This window comes from Coturnix japonica, chromosome 2, assembly GCF_001577835.2.
Source record: "Coturnix japonica isolate 7356 chromosome 2, Coturnix japonica 2.1, whole genome shotgun sequence".
In the NCBI taxonomy this organism is placed as follows: Eukaryota; Metazoa; Chordata; class Aves; order Galliformes; family Phasianidae; genus Coturnix; species Coturnix japonica.
The window spans coordinates 95874261-95887987 of NC_029517.1; the positions used below are offsets into that span (position 1 = coordinate 95874261).

The 13727-nt window shown below is 42.7% G+C and overlaps 1 long non-coding RNA gene across 1 annotated transcript in view; it reads right to left on the reverse strand.

Annotated features, from left to right (window-relative positions):
• Nucleotides 1-2490, reverse strand: part of LOC107310126 — an 8249-nt gene extending 5759 nt beyond the window's left edge. The window contains exon 1 of the long non-coding RNA XR_004306208.1: nt 1658-2490. This is a non-coding gene — a long non-coding RNA (uncharacterized LOC107310126). The remainder of the gene's footprint in view (nt 1-1657) is intronic.
• Between the last annotated feature and the right edge of the window lie 11237 nt (nt 2491-13727).

Consider the following 13727-nt stretch of genomic DNA (forward strand, 5'->3'; position numbering starts at 1 on the left):
TATCACAAATAACAGTGTTCAGTGCGAGTGGAGCTCACTCCTCCAGAAGGCAGCATAGCTCAGACGGCTCTTTCTTTCTCTCCCACATTTACCTTTTCCTGCTGTGCTCTAATGCAGATTAAGAGATCAGGAAGAATTGCAATACTCCCCTGTGCCGTCCCCTTGACAAGCGAGCTCTGTGCTGCTTTGTTTGGGGGAGATGGACAGCTTGAGCTATCTGAGTGCATTAGGTTTCTTTATGGAGCATTAGGAAAGAGCTTCGGGCTTTCAGAGAGAAGGGAAACTGCCTTCAGCATTTAGTTTTTTCTTTCCACCTTGGTGACTGTATGATCCTTAGTTTTTATGGCTGGCTCAGTCTGACACAACAGATAAGCTTCTGAATCACAGGAACAAAGGAATGTGTGGCATTTTCCCTGGTGCAGTTGAAAAAAAAAAGAATTGGTTCATTACATTTATTACCACTGGATGAGAAGCTACTTCCTCAGAAACACCATCAGCTTACTGTATTTCTTCAAACAGAAGCATTAACATCATTCTTTCTGGGCAGAAAAGCAAGAAGTCTGAACCCAAGGGAAAAGCCCCTGAAGCCCAGAGCTGGTGCAGCCTCCGGGAGTGCAGCAGACCCCATCACACCCCCAGCTCTCGCCTGACCCGGCAGGAAGATCGAAGAAAAGGCATTTCCCTTAGGGTCTCCAACCAGAAGGTGGCAGCCTGCTGCTGCTGCTGCATGCCCTGCACCTTTCCCTGCAGGCGAAACGATCAAGTGATCTTATCAAGTATTGCCTGAGCAATGACTCCAGCGGCAGCTCTCCATCCCTCTTTACTCTTCTGCCTCACGTCTTTGCGTGGCTTTACACTGAAGCAGCGCTACAGTGTGCTGGGCTTATCCAGGCAGTCCACAAAGCTACAGGGGGAAAAAAAGATATCCCAGCATCCCAGGTCACAGTGTGATGGTTCCTGTGTGACTCACCCTAGTTTGAATGGAACGATTTATCAGTGACACCCTTAGAAAAGAGGCCTATCATTGTCCACAGTGGTATTGATGCTTCATCATGGTTTACTTCATGTTTTCCTCTGTATCTAGGTAAAGGCACCAGGATAGTCTGGTCATTCCTTTATCTTCTGTTCAAAGCTCAGTCTGAGATGAAAAAAGTGAAACTTGCCTTAAGCTGGAATTTTATGTTTAGTCATGGCAAGCATATAGAGAAATTACAAGGTCAGAGACAGTACTTGGGGAGCACTGATGGATGGCAAGCTGGATGTGAGTCAGCAGTGCATTGTCACAGCCTAGAAAGCCATCCATGTTCTGGGTAACATCAAAAGAATTGTGGCCAGCAGGGCAAGGGAGGTGATCCTGCCCCTCCTCTCTGCTCTGGTGAGACCTCAGCTGGAGTACTGTGTCCAGATGTGGAGCCCTCAGTACAGGAGAAACATGGACCTATCGGATCACAGAATCAGTAAGGTTGGACGAACCATGTAAAATCATCTAATCCGACCATCCATCTACCACCAGTGTTGCCTTCCTTAGTACCACATCGACAACTTTCTTGAATAACTCCATGTACCATGACTCCATCACCTCCCTGAGCAGCCCATTCCTGTACCTGACCACTCTTTTGGAGGAAAAGATTTTCCTAATATGCAACCTGGACCTCACCTGGCACAATTTGAGGACATTCCCTCTCATCCTATTGTTGGTCAACTGGAAGGAGAGGCCAACCTCCAGTTTGCCAAAGGCTCCTTTCAGGGAGTTGTAGAAAGGGATAAAGTCTCCCCTGAGCCTCCTCTTCTCCAGACTCAACAATTCCAGTTCTCTCAGCTGCTCCTCTTATGAGTTGTGTTCTAGAACTCTAACCAGCTTTGTTGCCCTTCTCTAGATGCACTCCAGGGCCTCTGTGTCTTTCTTGTAGTGAGGGGCCCAAAACTGAACATAGTACTCAAGATGCAGACTCACCAAAGCTGAGTACTGGAGTACAATCATTTCTCTGCTCCTTCTGGCTACACTATTTCTGATACAAGCCAGGATGTCACTAGTCCTCTTGGGCACCCAGGCATGCTGATGGTTTGTGTTCAGCCAAGCATCCACCAACACTCCCAGACCCTTCTCTGCACAGCCTTCCAGCCACTCTGCCCCAAGCCTGTAGCACTGCATGGGGTTGTTGTGGCCAAAATGCATGATCTGGCATTTGGTCTTGCTGAACTTCATCCCATTGGCCTCAGCCCAGCAATCCAGCCCATCCAGATCCATCTGTAGGCCTTCCTACCCCCCGCTTATCAATGTTTCCTCCAAACTGGGTGTAATTTGCAAACTTAATGAGGGTGCACACAGTGCCCTCATCCAGATCATGAAAAAAAATATGAAACGGCAAGCTCCAATACCGACTCCTGGGGAACACTATTCATGACTGGATGCCAGCTGGACCTGCCAGGGTGCATCCAGAGGAGCACAAAGAAAATGATCCAAGGGACAGGATATCTCCCAGATGAAAATAGTCTGAGAGCTGGGGCTGGTCAGCCTGGAGAAGAGAAGGCTCCGGGAAGAACTGAAAGCAGCCTTTCAGTACCTGCAGGGGAGCTATAAGAAGAAAGGAAACAGACTCTTTAGCAGGGTCTGTTGTGACAGAACAAGGGAAATGGTTTCAAACTAAAAGAGAGGAGATTTAAACTGGATATAAGGAAGAAGTTTTTTGCGGTAAGGGTGGTGAGGCATTGAAACAGGTTGCTTGCCCAGAGAGGTGTCTTGGAGACACTCAAGGCCAGGCTGGATGGGGCTTTGAGCAATAAGATCCAGCTGTGCATGTCCCTGTTGACTAAAGCAGAGTTTAATTAGATGACCTTTAAGGATCCCTTCCATCTCAGCTGAGTCTGTGATTCTCTGATTACTCATCCTCTCAAAACTGGGTATTCTGACAAACAGTCAGCTGCAGTCATCCAGGTCATTTCTTCTATTAGGACAGGCTGAGAGAGCTGGGGTTCTTCAGCCCAGAGAGGAGAAGACTCTGAGAAAACCTTTATTTTGGCCTTCCAGTACCTGAAGGGGGCCTACAGGAAAGCTGGGGAAAGACTTTTTTTAAGGGCAGGTAGTGACAGGACAAGATAAAATGGTTTTAAATTGGGAGAGGGAAGATTTAGACTAGAAATTAGGAATAAATCATTTACTATGAGGGTGCTGAGGCACTGGAAGAGGCTGCGGATGCCCCCTCCCTGGAAGCATTCATGGGCCAGGTTGGATGGGGCTTTAAACAACATGGTCTAGACATGGCCTATGGCCTATAGCCATTGGAACTGGATGATCTTAAGAGCCCCTTCTAGCCCGATCCATTCTATGGTTCTCTGATTCTATGATTTAGATTTCTTGGGTCCCAAAAATGTAGATTTTGAATACTCTGGTCAAAGATAGAGTTCAGGCTGGAGCTGATGAGTCACAAAGTCTGTAGGATGACTGTAGGAGCAAAATGAGAAAGTGCTCTATTTTTGAAGGCTATTTTTCCTCCTTCCAGAGCAAATTCAGATGAACAATCCTACCTGATACTTTTTCTTTTTCTTTTTTTAAACAAAAGTAGAGTGTTCACGTGGGCAGCAGTCAAAGCAGAGGCTTCACATCACTCAGAAATACACACTGGTTTCTCTTCTTGTTCTTTCTCTGCTTTCCAGCATGTCCATATTGCAAACTCTAGAGCAGTCCCTGAGCACTGCTGTGGCAAGATCAATTACACTCATTCAGACTGAAATCCCCAACAGAAGAAACTCTGACCAGGAAGAAAGATAGGGAGATGCCTCCTGTCCTCATTCAAGGTGCTGTGCAGAGCACAGCTGGCAGCTAAGAATGGGGAGAAATAAAAACTAATTCAAGACTGGAAGGGACCCATAACATTCACATGAAAAACTTGTCCTAGGGTAGGAAATGAAAAGTGAATGTTTGCCTTGTGCTTGATCAGCTGCTTTGCACATCTTAATAAGAGGAGTTCCCAGTTCTGGGCCATCAACCCTTGTAGGTGGCTGCTGAGCTGGAACTCAGTTCAGCAAAGTCAGAACCGTTACCTCCAGAGAGAAACTGCACCCAAAACTATGGCAGAGGCAGGCAGCAGAACTACACAAAAAAAATAAATTGAAATAGGAGATTTCTCAAAGATCTAATCAAGTAGGAGACCTCTGAAAGATCTGAGCTCTCTAATCCATTTTACTCACGCCTTCCCATTTTCTCCCGAACCAGACCATTCAGAAGGGTAGGATCTTACTCTCTGAGACCTTCAAATAGCAGACACCATTCACACAATCCATCAGGGTGAACCACCCTCAGACACTGAGGCTTGAGGCTGTTAGGGACCTGAATGGACTCCAAGGACAACAGATCTGTGGAGGGATGAGGGTGGGGCAGGGACATGGCAACTAAAAATCAGTTCTCAAGTAAGTAAATGAAATGTGTAATTACACAAGAGCACTGAATAGAGATTTCTGTTAATCTGTGATCCCATAATCAGCTTTCGTTGCCACTTAGCAACAGAATTGCAAATTGAGGACAAAAAGCCAGGGTGACTTAACATTCCTCTTTTTGTTTGGGAGAGGGGAGAAAATGTCCCCCAGCAGGCAGAGCAGCATTTTCAGGTGCAGGCTGTATTGTGCCTTTCATCTCCATTATTCAGAAACCTGAATTCCAATTTGCCTAAAGTCCAGCTCTGCTGGGCAAATAAAATTGTTTATAACAATTTTTAATCACAGTAACACAGGATTAATTCAAACAAATATATCCGTGGACTAGTGTTAAGGTCATATATTGTAAGCAGGAGAAACACTGAAGGGGTTTGTACCAGAAACTTATCTTTATTGCCCAACAGCAGCCCTCACACCTCCCACATCTGTAGGATGCTACAAGAATGGTAGGGGAATGGCACAGGATGCCATTACCCTGTGCCTTCAAACTCTATCCAGGCCACTGGTCTTCATCATCCTACCCTGAGAGACACCCACCCCCAGAACTGTAAGCCTACCTTAGCTCTCTCCTAGACTCCACTATTTTCTTGAATGGCACTAAAAGTTCTTTACATCTCAGCTTGATTTTCAGTTCTCCCTCTTACCTGTTTTTAATTTTTCTTCTTCCTACCTTTTTATTTCTCCTGTGCTTTTTGCTAATGGGCCTGGAGCAGCCTGACATGCTGACATTTTTTTGCAGTGTTTCTACAGATCTGGTCCAACAAGGCAGACAAAAGACATGCTATGAGGTGCCTGGCAGCCAGGCTCAGGCCATTTGTGAGCAGTTGGTAGGACAGCATGCCCTGTTTGCTATTCAAACCAGAGGCAGATTCTTCCTCATAGTCCAGCTCAGATGTCTGTTTCCTTGCACGTAGCCTGATACTCAGAGACAAGGCTCCAACTTCTTCCCACCTTAAGCATTGTGCTCTTCCTGTATGCAGGAGGGATGGGCCCCTCTTCCCACAGTGCTGACCAGCAGCAGAGGAGAGCAGGGAGGTATCCCAGCCAAAGGGCAACAGAATCAACAGTTAAAATGGAAGTTTCATTTAATATTTACATTTTAAAAGGATTAACTTTCACCAGGTTTGTTTATCTTTCGTCAAGGACATGTTTGCTTTTTTTTTCTTTTTCATTTTTACTGTACTGTTTTGCTCCAAAACTGAACAGCCAAGACCTTATTTTATGCCAGACACATTCACCCAGTTTAACCTACAACATGACTCTCATCCAAATTTCTCTGGCCAAACTAACCACGGAGGCATATGTCTGGCCATAGGGATTACAGGAAGTCTTAGGTCCCCCTCAGTAAGGAGATAAGAGACTGGTGAGTAGGAAGGACAGAACTGGACACTCTGCTCTTTTGCCTCTTCCTCTTTGAGATGGTTGGCCAAAAGAGAAAGCCAGAGGAATTCTGGCTTTTCAGGCTATGGTTTCACAAAGCAAATGCACCTGTAGATGTTACTGGAATACAAAGATATTTATATATGGGGGCTTTCATACATTTTCCCCCAACTTCTGCATGCCAACCCTGCATTTTATTTCAAAATAAAATTTAAAAAAAAGACAATTTCTCAAAAGAAAGGAGTGTGACAAGCAATTACACTCTTCTGCTATTTACAGCCTTCCTCATATGATGGTACAAAGGAGCAAAAATAGTGCATGTTCCTCTTTTTATATGATTCTCTGTAATTTGTGGAGGAAGTTCAATAGACCCATCAAGCTGATACTAATAACGAGAAGATCTGCAGTTCTGTCTGTAGTCAAATATTCCTCTGCTAACAGCTGTAGGCTGGTGTGCTGGTGTTATTTGCTATTTTTTTCTCTTCTTAGGCTATGCTTCTTTCATCATTATTTCAAGATCTAAAGCACCTACCTGCAGAGTATCATCTTAAAGAAATGCCTCAAATTAGCTTCTTCTCTGTCACCCAGCACGCAATAACTTGACAATACCAAGCTCACAGGAAATCATGGAATTGTTTGAGTTTGAGGGGACCTTTAAAGGTCATCTAGTCCAACTGTCCTGCAATGTACAAGGACACCTACAGGTACATCAGGTTGCTCAGAGCCCTGTCCATCCTGACCTTGGATGTCTCCAGGAATGGAGTATCCATCACTTCTCTGGGCAACCTGTTCCAGTGCCTTTGTGCAAATTTACTTTACAATAAGTAAAAAACTTCTTCCTTATATCCAATCTATATCTCCCCTCTTTTAGTTTGAAACCATTTCCTCTTGTCCTGTCACAACAGACCGTGCTAAAGGGTCTGTCCTTTTCTTTCTCATAGCTCCCCTTTACATACTGAAAGGCTGTAATCAGGTCTTCCCAGAGCCTTCAATCATCAGTATAAGGCAGTAGTCAGTAGTGTAGAGAAGTCTTAAATAGAGGACTGAGGGAATCTTTTAGATTAAATGGGGGAAAGCAGAATACAGACATTGTCCAGAGTAGGTCTTTTGTCTTCTCTGCTGATGAAGAATGCTGACTGGCAAGGATGGATAAGGATTTCAACCTGACACTTCAAAACTTTTTGAGGGTTCCAAGGGATCCAAAGGACTTTTGGATACACTTGACAGTTACTTCAGACTGTGTGGCTACGTAAAGTGTGCTAACTATTCTGCTTGGTGTGGACAAGCTTTCAGCCTCAGCTTTCTCTGGTCAAAATGAAAGAGGATTAAAATTCCTTTGAAACACATTCAGAGGGGAAAATCACAGATGAAGAGGATTAAATTAATTTAGTTTACCCGCACATAGTTCCCTAAGCTAGTTCCCTGTGGCTCTGATGTTATGTGCTTGTGATGGAATTTCAGGAAAACATAAAGTGCTGTGCACTTTGTTGTGTATCAGCAAAGGGACATACAGGGTGAGTAGCACCCACCAGTTGCCTTTGGGCTCTGCAGGAGCACTGGAGATGTCCAGAGCAAGAGTGATCCATGACTTACAGTCTTGTCTGTGTTGTTAGAGGGGACAGTACAACAACCATGGTCCAAATGAGAAGGACTTCCAGGTCTTCTGGGATGACTTTACTCAAGTGACACTGAGTTTTTCAGATATTTTGAAGGAACAGACTCTACTTCTGAAGGAAAAAGAATGTCCCTAAAAGCAAAACAAACAAAACTTTGTCATGTTTCACTGGTAAGTTCTGCAGTACAATCTGCATTACAGAACTTAGAGATTTTGGAGTCAAGCAAAAAGTGCTTCCAGCAGTTGAATATGAAAGACTTGTGGACTTATACTGAAGTCACTGGCATATAGCATTCAGTGAACAACATCTAACGTAAGTGACCTTTGGACAGCTCTACTACTAGATCAAATTGCTGCAAGCAAGAAAAAGAAGCCTTCAGAGAAAATTGCTAGAGACCTCCATATCACATGAGAGCAGTCAGTGGGAATAACACCCCAAGGTAGCTCCATGCTCACCCAGTGCTGCAGATCACTCTACGTTCACTGTTGTTTTATACACAATATTTAAAATCACTATGTGGACTCACATTTCTTAAGCGAGATGTAGGAGCCTGGAACTAAAACTGTCTACCCCTCAGACATGGGCATAGGTCATCATTTCATATCTCTAGCAGAGATCTGACTGATTGCTATTGTTTTTCTCCCTGGGCATTACATCCTACATGATGCCCAGGGAGTCAAAGGTGAAAGGCGGCTTCAGTTCTGTTTGCTTTTGTTCTGAACATAGAGCATGCCTCTGCTTCATTACTGTTACTCATAAAGATTCCTTGGATGTAGAGTAAAATGGAACTGTTTCTCAGTAATGGTATGTGGCTGTACTGTGCACTGTGCAGACCAAGAAAAAGAATGTATATACTCCCCAGGCAGAACAGGCACAGACACAGATCAGAGATGAAATGCATAACCCACATGCAAAACACAGACTTGTAATTGCTGTGACTGTGAATTTAGAGCAGCGGTGCAACAGCCGTACCTGTAAATTAGTTGAAGCCTCAGCAGCTGTGTACTTTATTTATTTGCTACAGGAAGTGTTCTGAATGTAGTTTAGAGATTATTTGTCCTTAGCGAGGGTTGCACTGAACTACTGACAAGCTTGCACTCTACAAACCTGAACATGTGTGTGCTCCTGGATTATAACTTGGTCTTCCAACATGGCTGACAGTGGGTAAAGGGGTTATAAGCACAGACTGAAAATATGAACATGTAGCCTCTGTTGGTCCATTTAAAGTGGCAATCTGTATTTGCACTAATGTAAGGTATGCAGTACTTCATACAGAACGCCCAAGGGAAAAGAAATTGTGTGTTTACATATGCTGACAGTGATAGGACAAGTGGGAATGGTTTTAAGCTTAAGGAAGGAAGGTTTAGATTGGATGTCAGGGGGGAATTCTTTACAGAGAGAGTGGTGAGGTGCTGGAACAGGCTTCCAGGAGAGGCTGTGGATTCTCCATCCCTGGAGGTGTTCAAGGCCAGGTTGGATGGGGCCCTAGGCAACCTGGTCTAGTACCAGATCTTGAGGTTGGTGGCCCTGCCTGTGGCAGAGGGGTTGGAACTTCATAATCCTTGGGGTCCCTTCCAACCCAAGCCATTCTATGATTCTATATGAAGACATACACAAGCTGTATATTCCCTTATGGTGTATCAAGACTTGCTTACTATTTAACTTCCTGCTAACTTGTGTAATCCATAACATTTCAAAGTAGGTACAAATGACTTTTCTCCTGCGCTGTATAAAACTATCACAGTTTACTGGCAATTTGGGCACTGGAATGGGCTGCCCAGGGACATGGTGGAGTCACAGACCCTGCAGGTGTTCAAGGAACATTTAGACATTGTGTTGAGTGACATGGTTTAATGAGAACTATTGGTTATAGGTGGACAGTTGGACTGGATGACCTTGTATGTCTTTTCCAACCTTGGTGATTCTATGATTCTATGGATCCCAAAGCTACTCATATTTTTTGCACTATTCCTTCACCCTGTATTTCCCCCCTTATTCAAAGAGTTAGCTTTCACGTCTGCTGCGGATATAACCAGAGACAGGTTTTGGCTCAGGTGAGCTTATCTAGGAGCAGTGACTGACCTCGAACAGCTATCAGCTCTTTTTCTTTACTTTTCTTCTGCTTACACATCACGCTGTTGCTGGTTCTGCAGCGCTGGAATAGTTTTCAGTCCTTCCTCAATAATGTTTCTCCTTGAAATGGTATAGTACACTTTGTTCTTGTCGAGGAAGTACAAAAAAACAAAAGGCCAGGAGTTATTCCTGTTTCATACATAATGTCCCTTATTTGCCTTGTCGTTACCCCTTTACAGCATTTTTTTTCTCTTTCTTTCCCCCCAGGAGACACAGGGTTGCTTCTTCTTAGCTCCATTTTCATACAGTATACACCTATTTTTTCCAGAACAGTAGATCCAGTAAATGCATTTGGAAGCTGATGCAAGTGTTCAGTGAAGCCCATGAAAGAAACAGGCACCCATCTGTGAGACAAAATGGGGCAGGTCTGCAGGAGGATAAAGGGGCTGGGCAGCCCAGGACACACAGTAGAGCACAGTAGGTACTCCAGCTACACTTCACTTCAAAGCTCCATACAGATGAGTCCATGCGACTCTCTATAATGATCTCCACAAAAGAAAAAAACTGAGTAATTTAAATGGCACTGTAGGACAATTAGGGATTGACCAATGGCTAGTTTGGCTTTGTGCAAATTTGAAGAAGCTTTTGAAGAGCCTACCCAGGTGGACCTGCATGCTGGAAAAACAGGCATTTCCACACATCTATTTGTATTCAGGTACCAGAATGAAGTGTCTGGGAATAAAGCCTTAGACTCAGCATTTTACAATCTTAAACAGCAAGATGCAGAACGAAGTACACATCAGTAATAGCTGACACAGGACCTTCAGTAAATATATAGGTAACCTAAGAAAGATTGTAATTTAACCCTACAGAATGTTTCTAATGGTCATAATAGGAATGGGGAAGAGTTTAATTGCCAGCAGTGATCAATAATTTGTGGAGATTCCCTTCAAAATTTAGTCTAGCAAAGGCACTGTGAAACTTATGCTCTCTGTAATTGCCTTCTATGCTATTGAAAACACTTGCTTCATGTTGTGGATTTCCTGTGTACCTTTTACTGTAAGAAGGGGACAAAAATAAACGAACAATTTTCACTGCTAACAAAGAAATTCACCTTTAAAAAACATTGATCTCATGGCAAGTTCAAAGCATTTTTCAGCAATACAAGAGTTTAGGGCACTAGGGTTGGCACAAGGATCATAAAGTTAGTTTTGTGCGTAAATTGATAGGGGGTTTATTTTTGCTATCAAATGTCTAGACTGATGGATTAGTATGCAAACATGAATACATACTGAAGTTGAAGAACAGAAGCTTATTTTAGAGGAAACTAACAAAGCAGCAGTGATCAATGCCCAGCCACCTTGAAGCTGAAACACTTCAGAGTGAAAGCCTGCTATGAGAAGGTGTCAGGTGAATTCAGAAATAACAAATGCCCCAGAGCAACCATCATCTGTTTCAGTGTTTCAGTTTTTTAGACATTGGGCTATGTCTAAGGATCATCCTGGGATGTAACCTTGAAACAATCAAAAACTGGGACTTTTTACCTGAAACTTAACCCAACCCATCTGTCATTTAAGTCATTTGGTAACAGACTAATTGTGTTTCGTGTAGTGTACAAGGTAAGGATGATTTTCTTATTTTTGTATTTCAGTGCAGTAGTATTTCCTTACTTCCCATTTAAAGAGCCAGTGTTATGAACAAAGCAATTGGAGAATGATCATTAAAACTCTAAAAATATATACATTCCCTATACAGAATCAAAATGTACAGCAGGCTGACAAACATGCACTCACCAAACAACTCTGAACTCAATTTTTAAAGCAATTCTTTGAAAATTGAAACTCGGGCTCATGCACGAATCTCTCTGAGCACATTTTTTAATCAGAAAAGTACTGTTCCTGGCTCTGCAGAGTGGAAAAATGGTGCATCATTAGCAAATAGCAAAATCAACGGAAAATCTCTCACTGACCTCAGCAACACCCTGATGTGCCAGAACTCAGCCACTGCAATTCTGTGGCAGATGCCTGAAGTAAAACCTGTTCACAGAAAATCACAGGCACACAGAGTCTGTTTTCCTTTTAGAATGGTGGCCTTGTTAATAGTTCTTGACTCTTGTTCACAACGTTCAGGCAAACTTAATCAAGAGGTAAATCTTAGGTCTTCCCCCTAAGTATTAATGGAAGATAACTCCAGAAAAGTGGGGGCAGGGAAAAGGGCCATACTGAAACCTCTATTCTGTAGAACATGTATTTTTTTATTTATATTTTTTTTTAGCTCAGAAAACCATTACTTTTTTAGAATCATAGAATCACAAGGTTGGAAAGGACCCACAAGATCATCTAGTCCAGCCATCCTCCCATTACCATTGCTACCACCAGCCACTAAACCATATCTTGTAGCTCCTCATCCAGACACCTCTTGAACACTGCCAGGGACAGCGACTCCACCACCTCCCTGGGCAGCCATTCCACTGCCTGACCACTCTCTGAGAGAAAAAGTTTTTCTTGTGTCTAATCTAAACCTCCTCTGGTACAACTTGTGGCTAAAAATGGTGCCTCTTCTGGTACAGCTTGTGGCTGAAAAAAATGCTAGGGAAATTTATCCATCTATCAGCCCCTTTCCTCCCAATATCAAATAAGTAGCTTACAGTACTTTGTGCTCAAAGTCAGCTGCACCGTCCTGTCTAAACATTATTCCATGTTGAAAAAGTTGGCTTACTAAATAAATTCAAACAGAAGAGAACAGAGCAGAGAGTAAAGAGATTATCTGTGTAAAATAAACATAACTGTATGAGACTATGCAGGAGTGAGAGAAAGGTATACTGTAAAGCAGTTAGAAAAAGCTTTGACATAAACAAAAGTATTAGTGGGACATGTTTGTTCTTGACTTGAATGCTGTAAAGCTTCCAAGCAGGGAGCATACTTTCCGTAAAAATAGGTATTAATTCTAATTCTTCAGAGATGAGCTTCAATTGACTTGGAATTCAGATAAGTATTTACATATTTGAGGATTATCTTTTTTTTTTTTTTTTTCCACAGCTTGGGGTGTCTCATAACTCTTGGCTTCCATAAGACCATGGTTACCGCGTACACCACAGACTCTGCCTTTCTCTCCTTCATCTTTCTAATCACTCTGCACACTTGTTCCTTCTTCTAGGTCCTGAGTACCCTTCAGCCTCAAATAGCCTCTTTCTGTCTCCATGTTAGCTAAATTACCCTACTTCTACTTCCACACTAGGATTTCTAAATATCTTTCTTTTGAGGTTTCTTCAGTGATTGCATTTACTCTCTCCCTGCAGTAGGGCTTTTATGCTACTGCCCAATTCTAAGGCTCTGTGCTGAACCCCTTTTCTTGTGGCACATATCCTACTAGCAGAGGCTCTGGGAATTGCCTGCCTGTTTCCTGCTCTTCTCTACTGCTTCAGAAGGCTGTTTGCTGTTAACCCTGCTTACTCCTCAATACTTGGCTTCTTTTCATTTCCCTTATAAGCTGAAAATATTCTGCTTATAAACTTCAGACTCCCATTACAGAGAGGGTGTAGAAACAATAGACAGCAGTCACTTGTAGATGCTCAGCAGTTACTCATCTCCTTTCTTCTTCTCCACCCTACAGTCAAGTGTTCTGATTCTTGCCCAAGGTAGTAAGATTTCATTAACTGAGGTGGGTACATTCTATAAAATGTTAGAGCTCAGTCGGATCCAGATGTCAAAAACTCTCCTAGTACAAACACACATGCAACCTGGATGACAGCAATTTTGCAGCTATGTCCTTTAAGAACTACCTCTCCCTTCTCCATTTAAATACAGCCAAGTAGGAGCCTCTATCTGTGTTTGGTGTTTTTTTTGTCTTCATTTCTTCTGACTCCAAACAGATGTCTTCTTCTTTCTACTAATACTTCAATATATATTTATTCCACATTCCAATATCTTCCCATACATTTTGGCAAAACTATTTCACCTGCAGTTTTTATGTTAATATGTTGAGTCTGACAATAAAAGGATGAAGGTCTGACTATCATTCTTTTCACTAGTCTATAGTAATTTTAAACTAGGTTCACATGGGATTTTAATAGAATTTTGTATAAACTCTAGATGTTCAATGACCTTCCATACTGGAGAAATATTAAAGGCATTTACCATTTCACAGAGAATCACAAACACACAGAGTTTCAAAATCATGTTTGGAGTTTTCTATGCTTATCATCTGCTTCAAAAAACAGCTACCAAA